We start from the raw sequence: 26,633 nt of genomic DNA, 5'->3' as shown, positions 1-26,633 counted from the left end.
AACAGAGGCTGGTGTTAGTGTGCACAACCAGCCTCTGCGCCCCACTAACATTATTAAATCCCACCTCGGGTTCTCTTTAAGCAGTGCCAGTTATGTGGCAGCCCTGCAGGTCTATTTGGCTGCAGTAGTGCCTGAATAACACCAGAAACAAGCATGCAGCTAATCTGTCACATCTGACAAAAATGTCAGAAACGCTTGGTCTATAGCTAAAAGTATTGGAGGCAAAGGATCAGCAAGACAGCCAGACAACTGGTATTGCTGAAAAGGAAATAAATATGGCCACCTCCATATACCGGTACCTCTCGCTTCAGTTGCCCTACAAAAAAAAAAAAAAAAAAAAATACTTCAGTTGTTTTCTATGCAAAAGAGCTTTTCTGAGTCAGTTTGTCGAACTCATTCCCTGAAGAGCTTAAACAGCCAAGAAACAGTGATAGTCAGCGTGAGATAAGGTTTTACTGCAGGAAGGTTCAAAGGGCCATTGTCTCTGCTCTGTTTTATAGCTTAAAAGACAGAGTGTGGATTCTAAACTGAAACTGTGATAGTCTGATGCAATGTTATAAATAAAGCTATATAACTGAAAGTAAAAATATGAGACTCTATGCTGCTAGTGCTACTAATGTTCTATTTATTATCTGTACTACACATACAATTCATTATAACATCTATATCATTTATTTTCACTTCAGATTTGCTTGCAATTTGGTCATTTCTGCCTCTGCAGCTCCTCTGCCAGTGGCTTGATTAAAGTAGTGGGCAGGGCCGGATTTACCATAAGGCACTGTAAGCAGGTGCCTACAGGTGCCTGATGATGGAAAGTTGGCTCACTCCCCTAGTCCCTCCTTTCCTCCATCCCTATGCAGAGTCTCAAGCAGAATGTAAATGAGAGGTTACTCACCCAGCTCTCCGAATTCCACTCACAAGAACTTCCTTCAGTCGGGGGCACTACTAGCTACTTAACACTGAAAGTACCTCTGGCTACCTAATGCTTAGGGACACCTGTAGCTATGACGGGCAAGGAAGGTTAGGGAGAAGTGACAGCCGTGTCTGCCAGCACACTTGCTGTGCAGTTCGGGGGTGAAGGGGTTGTAGGTTCATGAAGGGTGAAGTCTAGGGTGTAAGGACATCTGTGCCTATAGGCTCCTGTGATGTAAATCTGGTAGAGGGGCCTGGTAGAGGGGTTCAGCTGATTCAAACAATCAAGCAAGGGTGTAAAATTCACACAAACTCTCAGGGAGACTCAACACTGACAGAGATTATATTCCTCTGAACGGTGCCTCAGTTGTGCAAGCAAAATGTATGTGAGGAATCAATTTTGTGATTGGAACTCATCGTTACCTTTTGTTTGCAATAAAGTTCCATCCACAGTATGTGTTTTTAAACCTGCGAGACTGAGCAATAGTGCATGTATTTATGTAGCCTGAGCTATAAAGATAGACTCCACAACATTAATGCTCAGTAGTTTATTTACCTGTGTAGATATCCATAAATCAGGAAGTGATGGTAAACATAAGCTCAGGTAGCGGAAGCTGTGCATGACACCATATGTGGTACGTTAAATTGAATCTAGAATTTGATATAATCAGCCTGGACAGCTTTCCTCTCAGCATAGAAGAGTTCTGCCTCGGAAATGTTCTGAAGAGCCACCTTTTGCTACGACAAAATTTGGTTTAGGCTCCCCACGGGACTGTCATGGCTTCCTCTCACAAAAATGTTTGTGCCGTGATAAATAGGATCCTTACACAAAGAGAATCAAACTTAAACTCTTCCCTCTCCTCTCTCATCTCCTTTTAAGTATCTCTTTATTCATCTCGATAATTACCTAATCGTAAATTTCTTCAGGGGGTTCATCGCAAGAAAGAAAATGAAGATCAGAGCCTGGCAATTAAATCGACTTGGACGGGATCCAAGGCGTTTCACCTGTGATTAATTAAATCCTTTTTCTCTGTATCATCAGGTGCCAGAAGATAACTTAGGAACAAAAACCTGTTCCTGGCTCGTTAGAGAATTTTGGACGAGGAATAAAGGGAAGGCGTTCCACGTTTCTGTTCTTCATTTTTTTATGGCACAAAGGAAAACATAACAACACACACAAATTACTTGGGAGGTCATAAAACTAAAAGGTATGGATGATACTTCTGGCTGCAGCCTTTATCTGCCTGCCTTCTTGCTTCTACTCATCCATCTTTCATTTTACTTTTTGCTGCCAGATGGCTGTTTTATTGCTGCTAAGTTATAACTGCTAATAACTACTTGTCACACTTGCCACCTACTGATATTATTACTCATAATCATGTTACCATAGCTTGTATTTATGTATGTTGTATTTGCAATGTTTTATTTCAATTTTTTGGCTCATTTACACTGAGTTCACGGGATGTGATTCCTGGAGCAGGCAACGAGGGCGCCCGCTAGCCCCAGAAGTTTGGGCGCCGCTTATTGAAATATTGGCATTGAGGGGTAAGCACCTGCTATTTATCAGGCGCTGCTGGCACCCAAATTATTTCTCAATGCAGATATTTCAATAGGCTTCTATGGGGGGCCCATGAATTTTTTTTTTCTGGCGGGGGGGGGGGGGGGGGGGAGGGAATGTTAAGATTATGCATGCAGGGGGAGTTTAGGGTTAGGCGTCAGGTAGGAAGGTTGTGCGTTTGGGGCGGAGTTTAGAGTTAGGCATCAAGTGGGAAGTTTGTACGGGAGGGTGGGGGTTAAGGTTAGGCATCAGGTGGGAATTTTTTGTGCGGGAGGTTTAGGGTTAGGCGTCAGGTAGGAAGTTTCTGCAGGGGGTGGTTTAGGGTTAGGCGTCAGGTGGGAAGTTTGTGTGGGAGTGGTTTAGGGTTAAGCATCAGGTGGGAAGATTGTGTGGAGGGGTTAGAGGTAGGCGTCAGGTGGGAAGTTTGGGGGGGTAGAGTTAGGCGTCAGGTGGGAAGTTTGTACGGGAGGGTGGGGGTTAAGGTTAGGCATCAGTTGGGAAGTTTGTGCGGGGTGGTGGTTTAGGGTTAGGCATCAGTTGGGAAGTTTGTACGGGGGGTGGTTTAGGGTTAGGCGTCAGGGGGGAGGTTTGTGCGGAGGGGGGTTAGGGTTAGGCTTCAGGTAAGAAGTTTGTGTGGGGGCTTAGGGTTAGGCATCAGGTGGGAAGTTTGTGCGGAGGGGGGGTTTAGGGTTAGGGTTCAGGTAGGAAGTTTGTGTGGGGGGGTTTAAGGTTAGGCGTCAGGTGGGAAGTTTGTGCGGGGGTGGTTTAGGGTTAGGCTTCAGGTAGGAAGTTTGTGTGTGGAGGGTTTTAGGGTTAGGCGTCAGGTGGGAAGTTTGTGTGTGTGTGTGTGTGTGTGTGTGTGTGGGGGGGGGGGGGGGTGTTAGGGTATAGGTGTCAGGTGGGACGTTTGTGTGGGGGGTGGTTTAGGGTAAGGTGTCAGGTAGGAAGTTTGTGGGAGGAAGGAGGTTAGTAACCAAGTAATTTAAGTAACCAAGGGATGTATTCCCTAAATATTACATTGTGTATTGTTAATTTTAATGGATACTTTTACCTTTGTAAAATTTCCTGTAGTTTTCGCAATTAGGCTACTGATCGTAATTACAGTTTCGTATGTAATCTTGATTTTGCTTGATTTTCGCAAATTGCGCAAAACTACATTCACAGAATTCACTAAAGTGTTTTGAACATATTTTCACTTAAGAGTACATGTGCAAAAATTTATAGACATGCATGCAAAAATGTATGTTTCCCAAATGCATTTAAGTCAATGGGCATTTTCACATAGATTACTATTTTACAAAATTATGAGTCAATGCAAAATGATGCATTCTCATTGCAAGCAATATTAAATTTGCAATAGTTTGAATGTTTGCGTTTCAATTTAGCATCGTAATTGCAAATTCCAGTGCAAAATTACTACTATGTGAAATTCAAGCTCATCACTGAAAATTGTGTAACACACACAGTGTCGGTGTTCCAACGAACTATCATCAAAATACCATACATCTAAAGGGGTATACCCTGCTTTACTGGAATCAATGTCCTCTTGCCTGCTTGCCTTGCTCGCTGGGTGTTATTCTAAGTCTATGTCCACTTGGATAGGGGACCATTGCTCACCAGTACTCTCACCACTTGTTTCATTGGCTGGGCTGTGCGCTTATGAAGGCAAATTACACGCTTTTTAGTAGGAGGGCTTTTCAGGCTCGTTTAGTTACCTATACTTTCCTCATAGTTTTGGTCATCCAAAGTTGTTTGGGTATTTCTGTTATGTGCATCATGATTTTGCACATGTTTGCATGCTGTTTAGATGGATATAATGAAATGTTGGGACACCTTATCATCCACAAGGCAAGTGTAATGATCCGCTCAGCTGTCTGCACAGACAGACAGCTGTTTGACCATTCCTCAAGTTTAAGGGCTGTAGGTCTCTGGAAAAGAGACCTGTCTTTACTTTGCAAGTTTCAGACCTGCTCTGCTGCTGAGGAATTTGCATACATTTGTTATGCAAATTGTCTAGCTGCCTCCTTTGAAGGCTGGCAGTATAAATACCATGTTCTCCCAGAATCCTTTGCTGGTCATCCTTCATGGTTTGTTACTGATGAACTCTCCTAGAGTATCAGCCCTGTTTTTTTGCTAAAGTTTATCTTAGAGTAATTCCTTGGGACTGCACTAAGCAGCTCTTCTAGTGCAGTCAGGTTGCTGTATCTGTTTTGCCTGTTCAGTCTTTGTGTCTCGATTTCCTTGTCGCCAGCGGCGGTCGACAGGGAATCATTCTGTCTGTCTGGGGTGCTAACCAGAGCAGCGGTTGCTACTGGTAGCCCCTTCTGTTCATCTGTCTGGATCGCACTCGCCCTAGTGGTAGTGGCAGTGCCTCCTTCTGCATTCTGTCTGGGGGTGCTACCAAGAGCAGCGGTTGCTACTGGTAGCCCCTTCTGTTCATCTGTCTGGATCGCACTCGCCCTAGTGGTAGTGGCAGTGCCTCCTTCTGCATTCTGTCTCAGGGGTGCTACCCAGAGCAGCGGTTGCTACTGGTAGCCCCATCTGTTTGTCTGTCTGGATCGCACTCGCTCTAGCGGTAGCAGCGGTGGTTCCTTCTGAACTCTGTCTGGGAGTATAGGCCAGAGCTGCGGTTGCTGCTGGCTGCTCCTCCTCTCTGTCTTGTCTTGTACGAACGCTTGCTGTAGGCACGGTGAGGTAACCATTTAGCAAGTGTTCTCGTTCTCTATTTCGTGTTTGTGTGTCATTGGTCAGTTAGGGTGGCACGCTGATCACTGGGCGCCTAACACGCGGTGATCGTGCAGAAATGCATTTGCTGTTGCGAATGAGTGCGGTGTTCGTGTTTAGCTAGCGTTTGTTATTTTCTTTATCTTCTCATTGTTGTTTGCTGTGCCTTTGCTACTCTCGTGTTCTGTTCTGTTCAGCCTTGTGTCACTTCTGGCAATCGCCTCTCTCTTGTGATTGCGTTCCCGCTTTGTTTCTGCGAATGTGTGTTAGCCGTCGCTGGGTGGCGACTAGATTGGGGAACACACATTTAGTCTGTCTCTGTGCTCTCTCTTTTGGAGGGCTATTGTGCCCTACTTTGCCTTTATCTGTACAATTCCCATCTGGCATCTGTGGCCATGCAGAGGCTGTGCTCGTCTGCACTCCACAGCTTCATCTGCTGGTGGGAATTTCCCTCTACCGGTGCATTGCATCCAAGCTGGGTACTAGCTAATTATACGTTTGTGGAGGATTTCCGCTGTGTCAGAGCGCATCTTGTGTGCTGACCACAGAGGTAGAAACCCGCAAACGTTACAGGATGACCAGCCAAACCGAAATTCCCAGGGTAGAGGGAATGTTCGATTTGCTTCAGATTTCATTGCCTAAGGCAAAGGCATATGTGGATCCTATTATAGGTAGGATCATACATTATATTAAAGCAGTTAAAAAATCTGTGCATCTTCCTGATCCCAACCCATATGAAGGTTACCTTGATACAGGGTTGTTTGAACCTCCATTTGCTCCGTGGGAGTTGGGAGCTTTGATGGCGGAATTTGAGTTTGATTTGAAGGCCTTTTGTGATTTTTACATCGCAAAAAGCGAAGATATTCTGAATGCTTGTCTTAATTCTATGTACATTTTGATTGATTCTGATGAGTGTGACAAGTGTTTTGTGGATCCGGTGATTTGTGTGTGGCAGACGATTTTGGATGAATTGCACACACACCAACCAATTGATTCCAATAAAGAGACACCGTTGTCAAATGATTATTCCTGCCTTTCTGGGGTAAAGCAAGTGAGTTTAAACACTGTGTGACCTGAAATGAATGGGTGTGCCTCGTTTGTGGACACCTGTGTGAATTCTGATGGATTCTCTTCTGTTTGTTTGGAGTTTGAATCTGTGCGATCTGATGCCCGTTTCTCACATAATCCTTCTATGGAGAAAATTCCTAAACCATGCAGCCTCAAAAGTAACCCTTTGAACACCTTGCAGTCTGCTCCACAGATTGCAGAGGCTTGTGCTTTGGAAGCATCAGTTTCGCAACCTAAAGCCATCTTGGATTCGCAAATTTTGCACTCTGTCTCCTCAGATTCGACATTGTTAGCCGAGTCTAGGGGTGAGACAGCGCTTTGGTTTTGCGAATCTGATACTGAGGAAAGTAATTATTCTCCACCCTGTACTCTGGATGAGTCAATATTATCTCACAATGAAGCTCCTGCAGGGAGACCAGAAGCTCCTCTAGGTATTGCAGCTAATTGCATCTGCTGTCCTGCCATTTCAGAATTGCAGTCTGGTTTGACTGCTATGGAGGATTCTGCCTGCAGTGAAACGAAACTCAGAGAGTCAGAGCTAGTTTCACTAGATATTTCTGTGTATCCTTGTCTTGATGATGAAATTCAGTCTCAGCATATGGTAGAACCATTCCTGGGACATCTGCCCTGTCCGCAGAAGGTATTTAATGTTCGGCCCTGTAACATGGATAGTTCAGAATCCTTGTCAGAAAATTTGGAAAATGACACTTCTGAGGTCTTGCTTGATGGTTTGGAGGTTTCCAAGTCTCTCCTAAAGGGTGCAGAACTTCTAGGAGATGCCTCCTGCCCCCCAGATCCGTCTGAGGTTTTGCCCACTTCAGTGGGCATTGCTGTTGTGCTGACTACCTTTGCAGCTCTTGTGGAGCTTCACTCATGTGTAGTCAATGATGAGTTTTGGTTAGACGATATTACAGTCACAGAAACTTCTGAGTCTGAGTCTTCTTCTGAAAGACCAGTACCTGTGACCTCTACTCGTGATGATTTTCTGCCCGGTCCTGGTTTTGGTCTTGTCGTGTCGGACTCTGAGGTTGGCAGTTCCCCGACATGTCCTGAGGTTTCTCCTGTGCTGGTGTACCCCGATGTGCTCTGTGACCCAGAAAGCCCAAGTGTGCCTTGGTTACCAGCATGCTCAGATGCTTCCTTGGTGGGGACATGTTCTGATATTGCCTGCCTGCTTGCATGCCCAGAAGTGGTCCCTGAAAGTCCTGATCTTGATGGGTGTCCTGGTAATTCTGAATTCGGAATAATCATAGGTTCCATAGGGGTTCTTGGTAGTTTCTCCATGTGAGCCTGGTGAGCGTTCTGGCCTCTTGGGATCTCTGCGGAGCTTCAAAGAATTCTGGGAGATTCCAGGAGAAATTTTGCTTGGTACCCTGGATAGGATCAACAGTGGCTTTTGTGTTGAAAGGGACACTTCAAACAGGTATTGTGGCAGGTTTGGTATTTTCGGACGCTCCCTGGAAGGTGGTGGGTATTGCCTGGAGGGTGTCGATGGCTTCTTCTCTGGCATTCACAGTTCTGATGGGTGTTACGCTGAGGCTTGTAGTACTGATGGGCATGTTTCGGTGGCTTCTGCTTCCGACGAGGTCGGTTTCGGGAGGATTGACTCTAGAATTGGGCCAGACCCGACCTTCATGAGTCTTCAGTTAGAGTTTTTTGGAAACGTTTTGAGAGACGTCTGGAATCCGTCCCTAGGGGGGGGGAAGTACTGTAATGATCCGCTCAGCTGTCTGCACAGACAGACAGCTGTTTGACCATTCCTTAAGTCTAAGGGCTGCAGGTCTCTGGAAAAGAGACCTGTCTTTGCTTTGCAAGTTTCAGATCTGCTCTGCTGCTGAGGAATTTGCATACATTTGTTATGCAAATTGCCTAGCTGCCTCCTTTGAAGGCTGGCAGTATAAATACCATGTTCTCACAGAATCCTTTGCTGGTCATCCTTCATGGTTTGTTACTGATGAACTCTCCTAGAGTATCAGCCCTGTTTGTTTGCTAAAGTTTATCTTAGAGTAATTCCTTGGGACTGCACTAGGCAGCTCTTCTAGTGCAGTCAGGTTGCTTTATCTGTTTTGCCTGTTCAGTCTTTGTGTCTCGATTGCCTTGTCGCCAGCGGCGGTCGACAGGGAATCGTTCTGTCTGTCTGGGGGTGCTAATCAGAGCAGCGGTTGCTACTGGTAGCCCCTTCTGTTCATCTGTCTGGATTGCACTCGCCCTAGTGGTAGTGGCAGTGCCTCCTTCTGCATTCTGTCTCAGGGGTGCTAACCAGAGCAGCGGTTGCTACTGGTAGCCCCATCTGTTTGTCTGTCTGGATCGCACTCGCTCTAGCGGTAGCAGCGGTGGTTCCTTCTGAACTCTGCGAATGTGTGTTCGCCGTCGCTGGGTGGCGACTAGATTGGGGAACACACATTTAGTCTGTCTCTGTGCTCTCTCTTTTGGAGGGCTATCGTGCCCTACTTTGCCTTTATCTGTACAATTCCCATCTCGCATCTGTGGCCGTGCAGGGGCTGTGCTCGTCTGCACTCCACAGCTCCATCTGCTGGTGGGAATTTCCCTCTACCGGTGCATTGCATCCAAGCTGGGTACTAGCTAATTATACGTTTGTGGAGGATTTCTGCTGTGTCAGCGCGCATCTTGTGCGCTGACCACGGAGATAGAAACCCGCAAACGTTACAGCAAGCTACGCAGTTGCTGTGTTAAGCTATTTAAGCAACATACGCATTGTGTGTATAACAGAAGCTATTCACACTGTTTGTAGACTGTTTCTGTTATATTTTATTAAATGTACTAATATTGGTAATGTCTCAAACTACACATCAATTGTATTTATTTATTTGTATTGTACTGCTTGCTGTCCTCATTATTGCCCTGATTATTATTATTTATTGTATTCATAATCATAAAGCACCATCATATAACACAGCAATGGACAATAAATACTAATACAAAGGATGACAGATGTAAATGATACAAAGGATGACAGACGTAACAAGGTTATACAACACATGACAACGTTATACGCAGGCATAATAAAACAAGGTTATACAACATAGGACAAAGCTATACAAGGCAAACGGTACAAGATACATGATCGTGCGATTTTGGGCTGGTTAGGTAGGCCCAGTAATACAAGTGCGAGGCTGTCAGTCATAGGAAAGGAGCACACGAGCACACAATTACACTAGAGAAGGGAGGACCCTGCCAAATGGCACAATATGTTGAACTAGCAATTAATCTATGCTCCTCATCATTGTCAACACTACAGAAGACGTTGTAGCTATATCAATAAAAACAATAATAATTACTTTGCATAATGCCTGGTAAAAGTTAAGTTCATAATCTGCATATGAACATTTTCCCATTAATAGCTGAATACACCGCCTAGTGTAGTATATATACTCCTATCCAGTGGCAGATTTATTAAAAACAGAGCAAGGTAAATGCAAAACTGATGCAAAACAGATGCAAAAGTGGAACAGATGCTCAGAGCACCAAATCAGGATCCTTCATTCTGCATACATCAAATAAGGGCGCCAGGAAAAAAAGGGTGCTGGGTATAGCTGAAATTTTAAGATATTGTCTACTATAACAATATTTTTATCATTTCTTTTATCATCTTCATCTGAGATAGAATAATAAATATATGTTAAAATAAAATATCATCTATAACAATGAAAACAAAAATATATGTATAGTCGTAATAAGCATAGTAAAACATCGATAAATACCAATATGTTACTACAACTAAACCTAATGTCTCACACAGAACCCTCCCTAACCCTATGACCCCCCCTGGTTGTGCCTAACCCTAAAACCCACTTCTTGACGCATAACCCTAAAACCCCCTTTCTCTGCTGCAAATAACGTTTACACAAAAAGCGATACATTTCGAAGATAATATAGTTAACATTGGTATTTATCGAAAAACACTAATTCTCAAAACAAAAAAGTTTGTATGGACGGACGCAGTGCCCGCTATGTATCGAGTGCCTACATTTCTTCTTTGGCGCCCAATAGACGATATTTTGCATTAATCCCTATGGGGTGCACAAATAGTCCATTAGCCCCAGACACCCACATTTCCTGATTCCCCTTGATCTTGCCATCTGCTCCCTTTTTGCTCCTGTCTTATTCCAGTTTTCCTTGTCCTGGTTTTGATAAACCTGCGCCTGTTATCACCATGTCACTGATAGTCACTTCTCCATTTATGTTTGCCTCCACTTGGCCATCTAAGCATGAAATTCCACTGTGTAGCACAGCTTAAAACTAATCATGCAACTGTCAATGAAGTGGCGATGACACACCAGGGGATTATGGGGGTATATTGTCCACTCCACCCAATCTGGGGAGAGGGAAGTAAAAACCCTTGGTGGAGGCTAGCGAGTTGGTCACATGGTGCTTCTCACATATGTGAGGTTGGAGTTCATAATCACCAAACAAAGCTCTTAACCCAGTATATAAAGTCCCCAACGTATGATACCTTTAGATATCCTTGAAACCTTTTATAAATTATTTTAAAAATGTTTTTTTTTCTGCTTTAGTCTTCCAGTAGATGAGTTAGAAGAGTTAAGGTGGCCATACACTCGTTAGATTAGCAGCAGATAGATCATCAGATAGATTTCTGATATATCTGATGTGTTTAGGAACATTTTTTCCTAGGAACAGATTTCCAATAGATTTCAGTATGAAATCTATTGAAAATCGATCAAATGGCATTTTTTTTGCCATCAGATTTCCATTAGGTCCAATGCAAAATGATAAGCAATCTCAACAGATCGACCTAGATTTTCCAGCATGTCAGATCGATTGAAATCGATCGAATTCGGCCGCAAATCGACCGATCGGTCAATCGATTTGCGATCGATCGATCAGCCGCTAATCGGCTCAGTGTATGGGCCCCTTTAGAAGCTGAAGCTGAGCTTAACTGGCATGTCTCTTGTTTTAATGCTGGGAATACATAGTTACATAGTTACATAGTTATTTTGGTTGAAAAAAGACATACGTCCATCGAGTTCAACATACGTTTTTTTAGCAGATAAATGGTTCGATGGAAATTGATAAGAAAAGATAAGAAAATTGATCGGAAATAAGATTGGACAGTAAATCGACTGAAAAATATCGTCGTGTATTCCCAGCATAACATTTGTAACTGTGAATTCTACAATCTTGTGATTGATTTTTTCCACAACTGTCTTCTGACGTTGCTGTTGTGTTTGATGTTATTATGCTTTCAGATTTTATGCAGGAATGTAAGTTAAATAAATGAGGTAGATGACAAACTGAGATAACAGTTGCAAACATTGCTGGAGAGAGTTGTACTCTTATCAGAGATTATGCTGTAGTTTAATCATAATTGCTTAAATGACCTGGGCCTATACTCTTGGTAACATCCACTTTCATGTGCATCATCAAGATAAAATTTAATTTGTTAAATTTCTGATTTCATCTTGAACGTAGTAGCATATATTAACTAGTTATTAAATAAACCTAAATTCTCATTTGTTGTTGTCATTCATCATCTGACGGAACACGGTGCCTCCCTATGTATTTCTTCATCCACTATCATTTAACATTTATTTTATAATTAATTTGTGTTGAAGTATCAAGGAACAACTGTTTGTGTGTTCAGTCGAAACCTGCAGCTCCTGATCTTACTAGTTATGAGCAGCTTGAGAGAGAGTGAGGCCCAGTTCCTACTTGAATGGATGCAAAATAGACAGCGTAAGTCCATTAAGCATCCGCTTTAAGCCGTCCCCTCTGCATCAGTGCTCCGCCCGAAGAGATTACTGCAACAGACCAATTCTCCCTAGCAACAGGGAGAATTTTAATTGGTCCACTATGAACCAATAAGAATTGCTGCTGAGGATTACCATTGGGGTTTTTTTTTTGCAGCCCAATAGGGATCCCCATGCTTCTTCCCTGTGTACAGGGAGCATGTGGTGGCAATAAGTGGCGGGACACATAGCCCGGGGCAGATGCATCCACCTGTCCGGGATTATTGTAGACTGTACAGAAGTGTGGTCCGCTTTCTGCAATGGGTTCCACAGATCCTAGACGACTACTGTCTTGCTAAAGAAGCTAAGGGTAAAGGTGCTTGACTGACCAAATATGACTCCAGACATAAAACCTATTAAGCATCTGTGAGGTATTCTTAAAGGAAGGAAGAGGAGTGCAAGGTCTCTAATATCCACCAGCTTCTTCATGAAGGAGTGGAAGAGGATTCCAGTGGCAACCTGTAAAGCTGCTCAAGTGACCTCCATGCACAGAAGAGTTTAGGCAGTGCTAGAAAATAACGGTGGGCACACAAAATATCGACACTTTGGGCAATTTTTTGACATTCTTCACTTAGGGGTGTTGTTGTCAGCAGTTTAAACATCAATGACTGTGTGTTATTTTAATGAGACAGCACATTTACACTGCTATACAAACTGTACACTGGCTACTTTACATTGTATCAAATTGTCACATCTTCCGTGTTTTCCCATGAAAAGATATCATAAAAAATATCTATAAAAATGTGAGAGGTGTGCTCGATTTTGTGAGATACTGTATACTGATATATATTATTTGTTGTTCCACATATGGCACAAGGGGTTCTATGTAGTAGCATCCTTGTTCATCTATTTGATTTTTTTGGGTATTGTTACTTGTACAGCAGCATAAAAGATGTTGGCATTATATAAATAAAAATAATTATAAAAGTTGGGATAAATAAGTGATGTCTCCAGGGCCCATATGCAATTCACTTTTTCTCCTAGGTAATGTTTTTACAATTTGCCAAAAAATGTATCAAGATAATTTTGATAGAACCTTTTCATCTAATTTTAATACCTTTTCAATTGCAAAATGATGAAAAGTTATTTTCAAAGAGAAGATGAAAAATTATCTCCAAGGAGATAACTCAGGAGAAAAAGTTGATTGCATATGACCCCCATGTGTTTATACAAACAACCAATAGATACAGCTGAAAACCCAAACTTCCTCGCAATGAAAGATTAGGTGGGTCCTGGCTGATAATTTGCTGATAGGAAATATCAAATGAACAAAAGACTAACCACATATCCATCATGTGTAGCAGGTCTAATGGTGGGTCTACACGCGGCGATGTGGCTTATCAATTGAGCCGCTGATGCGGCTCGATTGATAAGATCCGACCGGTCCGATCACGCCGCCGCCGATTCCCTGCTCGTTCCCCACGACCGGACAATGGCAGGGAATCGAGTGGAAGATAAGCGGCGCCGACGGGTACGCGCGGGGATGCAGAAGAGGCGATCCGGCGGCTAATCAAGCCGCCGGATCGCTGCGTGTAGATTTAGCTTTAAGCCTGGTACACACATCCAATTGTGATTGGCTAATTTTACTTTCATGCAGTATGAGAGCTTACTTACACAATATGTTAATAGTACAACTGTTATCCAGCTCCAGCACTGATGGAGAGTGGTTGAAACAGGATAAGTGGGATTTCTGGTTACTTGAGACTCAATGATAGAAATAGGCCTAGCTATTACAGTACTATACCCCACTCTAGGTAAATACCATGAACTCTGTATTAAATGTTAAAATACAGTAAATTAAAGTATATTGACCTTGGGGGATCCATGGACCCCAGCAGGGCACAGCCCACAAACAGCCTAAGGGCCTGTTTCCACTACATGCAGATTGGATGCAGAATGGATGCAAAAAAACTGACCCCAATGAATGCCTATGGGAAAATCTGCATCAGAAAAATCGTGTTTAGTGGAAACAGGCCCACAAGCATTTGTTGGAGTCAGTTTTTCTGCATTCAATCTGTGTGTAGTGGAAACAGGCCCTAACAATTTAGCCTTCATCAATGTGAGTACTGCCGGCGATTTGACCATGTTGGTTGAGAGACTGCTGGTTAGTTGCATTCCGGATAACCGTGACTCTACTGTATTCAAAATCTGCTATATGGAGGTGGTAAAATTGGATGTGTGTACTAGGCTTAAAGACTCATCCACACCTTCAATTTTGATTGGCTAATTACTGACCAATTTTACCACCTCCATGTAGAATAAGAGTTTACCTACACAATCTGTTCATAGTACTCAAAATCTGTTGACTCTCATACTACTACACGGATGTGGTAAAATTGGCCAATCATTGGCCAATCAACATTTAAAATGTGCCTTAGTTTGATGTAAGGCCAGTTGCACACATAGCGCGGTGTAATTTGAGGGCAGCAAAAGAGCCAGCTGCAGCGCATCACACCATTTCAATTCAGATTATTCCCTCTGTCAGATTGCAGTGATGGGGGACTCTGCATGCCCCCGCTTCATTAGCATGTACACAAGTGACGTCAGATGTCAGTTGTGTCTGTCCCCTGTGTGCACTTCAAGACAAGAAGTGTTTCACACAACTTCACCGTTATGTGCATGTGCACCACACCACATACGCAACAATATATAAAGATTGTTGCAGTGCCATTGAATGCCTTGCAATTGTGGGCCGTGTGGTATGAGAAACACGGGTCGCACATTCTGTCGCATTGCGTCGTGTCGCACCTTCCGTAGCATCATGTTGCCTGAAATACCACTATCGTGTCGCCAGAAACAATACCATCGCATTGCCATCAACCTTCTATCGTGTCGCACAGCGGGTACTGTGGCCAGTCTCAATGAGATTAATGGCCATGGCGGCGGGGAAGCGGCAAGAGTGGCGCAACGCCATAGTGTGAAAGGGGACCAGGATGAATCTCTGTATAGGTAAAAAAAATTGCATAGAAGAGGTGCTGCATAGTTTCACGGGTTACCAAATATAGGTGTTGATTCACAAGACTTAAGGTTGATTCACTCGTTAGATTAGCAGCAGATAGATCATCAGATAGATTTTCTGTTCTATCAGATGCGTTTAGGAACATTTTTTACTAGGAATAGATTTTCAATAGATTTCAGTATGAAATCTATTAAAAATCAATCTGATGGCATTTTTTTGCCATCAGATTTCCATTAGGTCCAATGCAAAATGATAAGCAATCTCATCAGATCAACCTAGATTTTCTAGCATGTCAGATCGATTGAAATCGGCCGCAAATCAATCGATCTGGCTAATAGACTGAGTGTATGGGCCCCTCTACCTTGTGAATTATCTCCCCTTATCTGTTTATCACATCTTTTATCTGTCCTCATCGGTCTTAACTTATGATTTATCTCTTAAGGTACACTTATAGATTTGCAACAGATTTGACCATCAGATAGATTTCTGTCAGATGCCTGTCTAGTCGAATCTGACAGGAATCTGTCGGATGTGTGCCACACAAAAGGAACAGATTTCCAACAGATTTCAGAATAAAATCTATTGGAAATCTGTTGAAAATCGATCTAAAAACATTATTGAACCATTAGATCCAATGCAACTCTATAGGCCATCGATCTGCTGCCAGCAGCAGATTGACCCAGATTTTCCATCCTGTCAGATCAAATCGATCGAAATCGATCGCAAATCAAGCAATTGGCTGGCTTAAAAGAATCGATCGATAGCTGAAATCGACTAGTGTATGGGCCCCTTTAGCTCTATTGAATCATGAGTTATGTCTCCTTATCCGCCTTAATTTACGTTTATCTCTCCTAATTGATTTAACTCATAAATGATCTCTCTTTATAGCTAAGGTAAAAAAAAATATGCAGGGTGAGTAAATTCAAGAGAGGTTTAATAAATAAACTCCATGTTGTCTGTTCTCAGGGTGAATGGTAATGGAAGAAAAATAAAGGTATTGATGTGGTACGAGTCGGAATGCGCTGCTGACAGGAAGTAGAGTGGCTCTGAGCAGCAGATGACCAATGTGTAAGTGTCCTCTGTCTCTCACCCAGACACTTGATTGCTAAATTGGATAACAAGGTTATTTCCCTAATGCATTATGTCTCTTTAAAACCCGACATGATAGTGTGCTCCTGATAGACAAAGCGACTTTATAACATCTTATTAAGTATGTTGTCAGTCTGCTCTGTTCCTCGCTGGTATCTGCCTGGCATCCTTGAGTTTAATGAAACCTCCTGTTCTCAGCCTCCTCCTGTGTTTGTTAAAGCCTCCTCTGCCTCATCATCGGAAATGTACACGCTAGAGAGAAATCTCATCAGATCCTATTGACTATCTGTCACTCGCGAGTCTGGCAAGCCACAAGTGTCAAAACACTGCAGGCTGACACCCATCTCCGCTCCTAATTCCAGGTGACAGAGGCTGGGAAGCAATTTCACAGACTGAAGAATGGATCTGTGTGTGTGATGTACTTGGCCTTGAAAGGAAGCTGACATCTTCAGAGTGACTCAGGAGCCACAGCCTCCAGTTTAATTAGATGCAGAATAAACATCACTTATAAGTAGGCCAATCTGTGTTAACAGTGTGAACATGTAGGCAGATTCACATCACCAAGTTATAAAGAGATTTCAAGATATGACCAGCTCACTGCTGTTGGCAAGTACTCACAAACTTATATTTCTGTTTCATAGCACAGTGCCTAATAACAGGAGCCAATAAAAAAAAAATCTATTTAAGCTAATGAGAATTTGTTGTTAAAATTCTTATGGAGTTACTGTTTGTCACAATGAGTTAGATGATATTAATTGTTTGAGATGATTGATGCCTACCAATGTCCAAAAGGTGTTTTTGGAGTTGATTCACTTGCCTAAGAAGATGACCAGAGAAAAACATTGAGGTTACACTGTTTTCACTCTAAAGTATACCCGTGGTTACCAAAATGTTAGTGAAAACAAAAAGATACTTGCCTAGGTAGAGGGAAGCCTAGTCCATTGGCTTCCCATGTCCTCTTTACCACCACTGTGGCCGCACACAGATCCCCTAAACATATATTGAGCAAGAGCGGGTAAGCTCCTGGGGTTCGTCGGGGGGTCCATCATCAGATATGTTCTCATGACTGTGCTTCTCTTGCAAGAAGGGAACCGCACTTGTTAATTAAAAGAGGGTCCCGATGAGTGGCGGTGGGGGCCAGGAGGACATGGAGGATCCAGAGGCTTCCCTCTTTCTAGGTAAGTATCTGTTTTTTTTTTACCATAGGTGCCACCATACACTCCCTCCATCCATAACAAAAGGACCACCGTGACTCCCTCCTTCCATAACAAGTGTTGCCACCATGACTCCCTCCTCCCATAGTAAGAGTGACCACCATGACCCTCTCCTCCGATAACAAGCGTGGCCACCATACACTCCCTCCTCCTATAGCAACAGTGACCACCATGACTCCCTTCTCCCACAAGTGTGGCCACCGTGTCTTCCTCCTCGTATAACAAGTGTGGCCAACGTGACTTCCTCCTCCCATAACAAGTATGACCACCGTGACTTCCTCCTCCCATAACAAGTATGACCACCATGACTCCCTCCTCCCATAACAAGTGTGGCCACCATGACTCCCTCCTCCCACAAGTGTGGCCAAAGTGACTTCCTCCTCCTATAATAAGTGTGGCCACCATGACTCCCTTCTCCCACAACAAATTGGTCTCTGTGACTCCCTCCTCCCATGACAAGTGTGGCCACCGTACACACCCTCCTCCCATAACAAGTGTTGTCCCTGTGACTCCATCCTCACATAACATGTGTGGACACCATGACTCCCGTAACAAGTGTGACCATCGTTACTCTTACCCCCCATAACAAGTGTGGCCATCTTACACTCCCTCCTCCCATAACAAGTGTGGCCACCATGACTCCCTCCTCCCATAATAACTGTGACCAATGGGACTCCCTCCTTCCATAAAAAGTGTGGCCACCATGACTCCCTCCTCCCATAACAACTGTGACCAACGTGACTGCCTCCTCCCATAACAAGTGTGGCCACTGTACACGCCCTCCTCCCTTAACAAATGTGACCACCGTAACTGCCTCCTCCCATAACAAGTGTGGCCACTGTACACGCCCTCCCCCCTTAACAAATGTGACCACCGTGACTCCCTCCTCCCATAACTAGTGTGGGCACAACAACACCTGGTGTGTGGAGGTGGCCCCTGGTTTCAGAAAGAGGGATAAAATTTGGGGGTCCCGCCAGCCTTGTGTCCCCAGCAAGGGCTGCTCCCCAGCAGTTATAATTCCGATCCTCTCACATAGCCTGTGTGCTTCACAAGTTGCATACACTGGGTATTACATTGTGGGGTATCAGCTCAGGATGGAATGGATGTTTGCTTCAGGTGATGTGGGAGCTCTCTTCAGGCGCTCCGGAGCAGGTCTTCACTTATGTGCCACTTTTTTCTTATTTTTTTCCCCTCAGTATAACGTTTTCTCTACATAAGTGCTTGAAGTAGATGTGCAAGCCATATTTGTAGAGAAATAGCCAGCCTTAGTCTGTGAGAACAGGCACCTTATGAGTTACATAAACACAAATCTAGTCTTACTCTTTACTTATCTTGGCCGCAGAGTGGCATTTTCATCACCGAAGGTTTTAGGGGTAGAGGATTCCAGCTGGCTGCCATCACCACCAATTCTAATACGGAACACAATTTGGTCTCTATTGCACGACTACGTAAAAATAGATAATAAGCCTTTGCTGCTTCAGGGCTCGACAATACAGAGCTAAGCAAGCAGTGACAGGGATAATAATGGATAAAAAGCCTTATGAGACTTAGCCTGCTTTAGCAGATCAGAATTATCCACTTGAGTGAAAGATGATCCTGTTAAATTGGTGCTGAGAGTCTCTCCATGGCTCATCTTTCAGCCCTTGTCTGTTTGATGTTGGACAGGCATCAGACTCTACAGGCCTCTCATCCCACCTGAATGAGAAGCCGCTCACCATCGGATGTGGCTTTTGAAGTTGACAGTGGGACGTTCAGTCAGAGCGCAGCGGCTCCTGCCTGTCACAGATTACTGCAGAGACAGCCAGCTTGTCATTGACAGTTTGCTTTCCATGTAGACCTCTCCACTTAGATCTGTGAGAGGGACGCCAGGAGTCGCCTACAGGGCATCCCCAAAACATCTCTTTAAAGCGGAAGGGAACAAGGCATCGCTGGCAGCAGGATGTAAGAGGCCTTCCTCTGGATGTCTGTCTGTGATGTCTCATTAAGGCTCCAGCTTCGATCTCTGCATAATGGTATCTTATTAGTGTGCTGTTTTTGCTGACATAATCAAGAAGATGCTGACTGTGTGTCAAGCCCACTGCTTGTGGGTATTAAAAAAAGTGCTGAATTGTCCCACAGTCAGGCCAAAGCAGAAGGATGCTTTGACTTGATGTGCACATATTGATACTGAATTATGTGCGTAGCAGAGATAAGACTCAGAGCTGTAAATTCTATTGTGGTACCAGCGCTGGTTTTGTCGTTTTGAAGAAGAGGATGCTGTGAATTTGCATGTCTGGGAAATTAATTTTTCTAACCTTTTTTTCTTTGTAAAATAATGTGATAATTAAATACTATAGTTGCTGTGCCACTGCCTAGAATGCAGCAAGGTTTTTCAGTACACGCGGCACATTTTTTTCAGTCTTGACTTAAGCTGGCCATACACTGGTCGATGTGGCCAATGGATAGATCCCTCTCAGATCGTTATCAAATCCCATCACACTCATATTTTTAATAGATTTCATTATGAAATCTATTGAAAATCTGCCTGCATTGCCTGCTGGGTCTACCCATTTATGTCACATAAATGGGTAGACCCAGCAGGCAATGCAGGCAGATAAATTATGTCCCCCTGACACTCCCCACCGATTCCGTGCAGAGTGTAGGCAGTGGACACCGACCTGTCCGCCAACACGTGCCTTTTCTCTACAGCCAGGCACTCCTCCTTGTCTCTACTCTCCTGGGTACCCTGTGTGTTCCAGGCCAGATTTATTCTTTTTAAAAAAATACTTTTTCTGCCCCTAGGCCAAGTAAGTTGGGGCTCCACTTCCATGTATATTAGTCCCCTCCCTTTCCATGTGTAGCCCTCACTTCCATGAATAACATTCATATACTGCAGCTTCTTCAAATACAGCTCCCTAGGGCATCAGATTCCCTTTTTCATGTGTTGCTCCCCATTTGGAGCCTTCTCTTTCATATGTAGCAACCCCTATTTCAGGTCTAAGTGCCCCCCGGGCTGCAGCCGCCCAAGGCCTGGGCCTTTGGGGCCTTTCCGGAAATTTGTCCCTGGCTGTGTCCCAAGGCTAAATGCTGGAGACCAAACGTTAGCGGTACTGAGGCATGTACCTTACGTGGCCACTTAAGGTCTCTAGTTGTTGGCCTCTAGTGTTTGTGACATGACACAGATGCCCCGAGAGAGAAGAGAGAGGGAGGAGCATCTGTCAGTGGAGAAGACAGATACTGGCAGACAGGTAAGAGTAAACTTTGCTGCATATGCCACACATTGCTCATTGCAAAATCGAACACTGTGATCCAGCAAATCTAACAATTTCAGATGAAAATCGATTGAACAGCAGTTCTTTGTGGCATCAATTTCTACCAGATTTGATCAAATGATCCAATCGGCCAGAAAACAATTTTAAAAATTCGGCCAGTGTATGCCCACCTTTACTTCAGAAGATATTCCATTATTACACTAATACAGGGAAAGGATTACTATGGATCATGGATATAAGGTAAAATGAAATGTTCTGAAATAATCTCAAGCACAAATTTCAGATAGGAAACAGTTTAGAAGACGTGCAAAAGAGGCCATCTGCAGCTGCATCACACTGAAATAACCATCCCTAATATGGGTGGAACCTTCAGCACCACTTCTCAACAACATGACAAAATTATCTTCAATTAATTTCTTCTGCACTTTGAAAGACAAGTCACATCCTCAGCCCCGGTAACATGAACTATTTGCATAAGTGTAATGAGTCTGAATTCGGCTTGACTATGCTGCCTGAAGTAAGTGAGTAATCCATACACATTCATGTCTGCATATTCCTTCCACTCACTTGAGATGAAGAAGTCCTCCGGACTAAAACACACTAAAACAAACTTAGGCCCGGGGCCAAATCAGAGCAACTCCCAGATCAATTTTATCCCCTGCATTCCCTGAATGAAATCACTCTGAAAAGGCTGCATACACAGTGATTGCGATTATAGCAAATCGCAATGGCTCCTGTGGTATTACTGCCATAGGCTTTCATTAGCCTAGCGCTTATGGAATCACAGGCGATTCCTAGACAGCAGAAATGCTGTTGAAACAAGTGAAGAAAGGCCTGCTTTACATACACAGAGCAATGGATTTCAATATACATTCTGCTGCATGTTACTTGTCCATCCTAGTGGTCAGGGATGTATTTCTGGAAAGGCCACAAAAGCCAGGGCCTTGGGCACCTGGACATGAAATAGGGGTCGCTACATATGAACAAGAAGGCTGCAAATGGGGAGCAACACATGAAAAGGGAAGCTGACATACAAGAGAGTTGTAGCTGCGGTATAGTAAGTATGGTATGATATGGAAGAGGGGGCTGCGCATGGAATAAGAGCGGCTCTGCGCCTCTTGGGAGGGGAGCACCAACACACTTGGCCTAGGGGCAGAAAGAGTATGAATCCGGCGTTGCTGCTTGTTCTCCTTTGAAGCTGGCAATTATGGCACAAGGGGCCATTTAGTTTGCAGCTGAACTTGGGATTACGGCAGAGATTGTGGCTAGGATGAGTAGGAGGGGTTTCATGTAGTGACAGGAGTGTAAGGAGTAGGAAGATGGGAGTTTAGGGCTAATGGTGGTGGTGATGATGGGGAGGGGGGGGTGCGTTACTGTTAGCTCTAGGGAGAGGGGAGGTGTAAGGCTCCCTTGCACACTGCAAATCAGTTTTGCGATTCCAATTCCGTTTCCGATTCCGATTTGCAATTCCGATTTTCTCTGAATGCAATCAACAGAAAAACGGAGGAAAAAACACAGCTTGCAGTAATGATTAAAAATCAGAGTCGAATGTAAAAACTGATTAAAAATCGGAATCGCATGCAGTGTGCAGGGAGGCTTAGGCATAGGTAGGGGAGGGTTAGTTTGAGAGATAGGTTGGGGTACGCTATAGTTCAATATCATTAAAATTACCAATATTTTACTATCAGAAATCATTTTCCTCTTACATCCAGCGCCATCATTACCTGCTGCCCTTTTTACAAGTACGCTTTCTTCTTAGCCTAAATGGGTACTTTGCCTCACTGCCAGAGCAGATTCATCTACAAGGCAACCTAGGCAGGTGCCTGGGGTGTAGTGGGTGCCAGGGGGCCCCCAACTACCACTTTCTCTATCCCATCTCCCACCTCAGATTGCCAAATGGACCATCAGGATAAGCCAAAGTTACTACCTTGCCTAGGCCCCCAATTCATCTTAATCCATCACTGCTCACACAAGCTCCAACTCCGCAGTGCCATGGAAATCCATACCTTGCACAGATTATCCCTACATAACTTGACGCATCTGTGTGAGATTACAATCCAGTGCTGTGCATGTTTCAGGCTATAGCTGGACTATACAGCAGCAGCTCTGGATGCACAAGTTACCACAGATGCATGAAGGAATACTTTTTTTTTTTTGCTGTCATTAAATAAGCAATAATTGATTGATTTTTGGATATATGTTAGATGTGATTATACATAATAATGTAATAAGGCAATGCTCTTTTTAAAGAAAGTAAAACTGTACTTTTCGTTTCATCTGGAAATGTATTGAACATGATTGGCTGATACAGATTTGCTAAAATAAAAATAATAATATAATAGAAGCCATCATGCAATCATTTACAAACCACATAAACCCTACGTTTAACCAAAAATAGAACAATGTAGCAAATGTTGAAAAATGTTTTGAAAAAGGATTTCAACTCCTTAACAGTTCGGAGGTCTCCTTTGTTTTTTGTTTTTTTTTCTCATTTTATAATGCGCTACGCTTTCAATGGGGGACAAAGCTGGACTACAGGCAGGTCAGTTTAGCACCCAGTCTCTTTAACTGCGAAGTTTCCTTTTGTAATTTGTGCAGAATATGGTTTGGTGTTGAGTTGCTGGAGTAAGGAAGGCCTTCCCTGACAAAGACGTCATATGTGGTCAGTGGCGTAACTACAATTCGTGGGGCCCCCCAGCGAAACTTTGATGGGGCCCCCTAATGTCCACATGCCTTCCCTTGGTGCCCTTTATGGTCTTGGGGCCCATCTCACAAGGGTCATAAAATAAGTGTGGCCATCATGATCTTTACACCTATAACAAGTGTAGCCACAAAACATCTGACCTGAAGTACAGTCCCCTGTATCAGAGAAAGAGGAGGTTAGTAGTTGGGGCCCCAAAACAGCTCTGCCCCCCCCCCTGTAATCGCATGGGCTGCTCCCCTCTAGTTACACCCCTGCATGCTTTCACATTATGTTTAAAGCATACAGTGGTAATGAGATCAGGCCCAGTGTTGTGTCTGGATCATGTGCACAAATGGATTCAGGACTAAGGCTGCTTTCACACTATCGGCTCGATTCACAAAAGCGTGATAACTGCTATCACAGCAGTCATCACGTGATCTGCTGCGTATGCAATCATTCGTTTATTACAATGAGTAATGCTTTGCACGTGCGAAGCGCCGCGTGCGTCAGATTGAGTGACAACTGCTGTGATAGCAGTTATCACGCTCTTGTGAATCAACCCCTATGGCCCTCTAGTTAATTTTATGCCCCTATATGGGGTTCAGCATAGGTTGCTCCAAAATCTATGAGAATAGTCTAGCTAATGTTTACCCAGAAGTGCAAGCTACTCATGCCACATAGATTAATGCAATGCATTTCCATACCCAGATGCTGGCTCTTAAATCATGTATGTGTATCCATAATTTTTGAAAGAGAGTTTCAAGTTGTGATTTTTCAGACCACAGAGCAGTTTTCCACTTCTCTCCAAGTCCATTTTCAATGAGATCAGGCCCAGAGAAGGCAGTGTTGTGTCTGGATCATGTTCACAAATGGATTCAGAACTAAGGCTGCTTTCACACTATGACCGTTATTCAATTTACTTTTTGTCCTAGGTTTTCCCCTAGGAGATCATTTTTAAACTTATGTTTAAAATACATTTTCATCACTCTGCAACTGAAAATGTACCAAATAGTAGGTGAAAAACTGTCAAATTTGTTCTGAAAATGTTTTTGTCTTTTGTTTTGTCTAGTGGCTTGAATGCCTTTTTATTGATAAGGTACAAAAATATCACCTTGGAGAAAAAGTAAATTGAAGGGCCTGTGCATATTGCTGTGTGTGGTATTGTTACTAGAACTCACCATACAATTGCATGCATGCGTTCACTTCCCTGTGCTGTAATAGACCGCATTTGTCAAACGCACTTTCTACTGTGCATTTCTGGATAATGTACGTTAACATAAATGTTACCATAATAATCTTCATGCAATGAAAAGTAACATGCATGTTTCATTATACCTTCATTGTAGCACATGCGTTGCACAGCACCTATAGTATGAACTTAGCCTATAACTTGCAGATTTCTCATCGAATATCTGTTAGTGTGTCGAATAAGTTCTTATCAGCAGCTGTGAATAGACAGCAGGAGCTTTGCCACGCAGATCTAGCATACAGTAAACACAGTGGGCTTGATTCACAAAACAGTGATAACTGAGTTATCACGCCTAAAAGCTTTGCATGTGCAAACATGCGTGCAAGCCATTTAGTGCGCGTGTTGCGTGTGCAAAATTTTAGTTAACTTTTACCGTGCGTATGGCGTTACACCGTACGCGCGATAAAGTCCGCTTTGCACGTGAAAACTACGGCGCTTCGCGTGCTAACCTATTAGAGTGTATGCTTAGCACGCCCGTGCTGAGCTGGTTTGCACGCGATGTAATACGAAATTAACGCGAATGAATTAGTTTGCACGCGTAAAGCTTTACGCGCATGATATTACGTGCAAAGCGGCTTTGCACGGGCGCGCTGAGTGTTAGCACTCTTTTGTGAATCATGCCCAGTATGAGGAATAATTCATTGGGCCTGATTCACAAAGCGGTGATAACTCAGTTATCACGCCTAAAAGACTTTAGGCGTGATAACCTTTGCACTGCTGAGTTAGCACCGCTTTGTGCTCTTTATCGCGCGCAAAGTCCCATGCGCAAAGTTTTGTGCGCGCAATCGCGCAACTCCGCGCGCAGCACCCATAGGGTTTAATGGGCGCATCGCGCACACTGCACCCTGCGCGCGCAGAACTTTGCGCGTGGGAATTTCGCGGGAGTTTCATTTTATCATGCCTAAACTGAGTTTAGGCGTGATAAAGGGCTTTTCACAGGCGTGCAAACACTTTGCACCGCTTTGTGAATCAGGCCCATTATGTGGAATAACTCATTCAAGTGAATGGGAACCGCATTAAAAAAAATGAGACAGATACTTACCCAAGGAGAGAGAAGGCTCTGGGTCCTATAGAGCATTCCCGCTCCTCTCCTGATCCGGTCGTTCAAGTGCTGGCTCGCCCGGTAGCAGTATTTGACTAATTTAGTCAAATATTGCTTTACCCGGCCGAAGGAGGCTTCAGAAGTCTTCAGGGAGCCCAAGTGCTCCTGAAGAAGGGCGGCCCTGTACTGCACCTGTGCAAGCACGCTCTCTTGCACGCTCACGCCTGTGCAGTATGGAGCCGCACGTCTTCAGGAGGACACGGCTCCCGAAGACTTCCAAATACCCTTTCGGTGGGGGATTGAAACGGGGGGGAGCCAGCACAGGATAGAGGGCACCGAGAGAGGAGATGGAAGGCTCTATACGACCCAGAGCTTTCTCTCTCCTTAGGTAAGTATTTGCTTCATTTTTTTTTAAATGCGGTTCCCATTCACTTTCAGTGCTGCTTGTAAAAGTAAAACCATGTATAACTTCAGTTTTTTCCTTATAATTTCCATAAATTGTAATAAATATTTTTTTCCATAAAGGTTATCATGCTGGGGCTAATCTTTTACAGAAGTTTAATACTAATTGAATGAGGCCCAACCATACTGCACACCAATTAATGAAGACATCAACATGGAACAGACTACCATTCATTGTGTAGCCTGAACAACTTCCAAGGCAGTGTCTCAAGAGTAGAGTTGGGCCGAACCTCCGATTTTAGGTTCGCGAACCCTGTTCGCGAACTTCCGCAAAAGGTTCGGTTCGCGAAAAAGTTCGCGAACCGCAATAGACTTCAATGGGGAGGCGAACTTTCAAAGTTTTAAAACATTCTATCAGCTGGAAAAATGATAGAAAACATGTTTCAAAAGCTCTAATACCTGGAGCCACACCTAATTGAGTGAAATACACATCACTGCTGGAGGACCCCCCCTCCCTCCTCCAAGCAAGGTCCTTTATACCATTTGCCTACCTACACTAATTAGTTATGGGACAGCTGCTACACACTCTGCTAGGGAGATTTTAACCTCCCTCCTCCCTCCTCCCTCCTCCCTCCTCCCTTTATGCCCTTCTACCTATTCCCTCCTCCCTCCTACCGGAGGGAGGAGGGTCTCTTCTGCCAGGGAATTATACTA

General features: G+C 43.8%; 1 long non-coding RNA gene across 1 annotated transcript in view; it reads left to right on the top strand.

The window, feature by feature from the left end:
- The window catches only part of LOC137561158 (uncharacterized), a 63,271-nt gene extending 37,132 nt beyond the window's left edge, over nucleotides 1-26,139 (top strand). Inside the window, exons 3-5 of the long non-coding RNA XR_011029895.1 lie at nucleotides 1,955-2,120; nucleotides 15,956-16,057; nucleotides 26,043-26,139. This is a non-coding gene — a long non-coding RNA (uncharacterized lncRNA). The remainder of the gene's footprint in view (nucleotides 1-1,954; nucleotides 2,121-15,955; nucleotides 16,058-26,042) is intronic.
- The last annotated feature ends 494 nt before the right edge of the window (nucleotides 26,140-26,633 follow it).

The sequence above is a fragment of the Hyperolius riggenbachi genome, chromosome 3 (genome assembly GCF_040937935.1).
Source record: "Hyperolius riggenbachi isolate aHypRig1 chromosome 3, aHypRig1.pri, whole genome shotgun sequence".
NCBI lineage: Eukaryota > Metazoa > Chordata > Amphibia > Anura > Hyperoliidae > Hyperolius > Hyperolius riggenbachi.
Note: the sequence above shows the minus strand (reverse complement) of the source record. Positions and strands in the feature narration are given on the sequence as shown.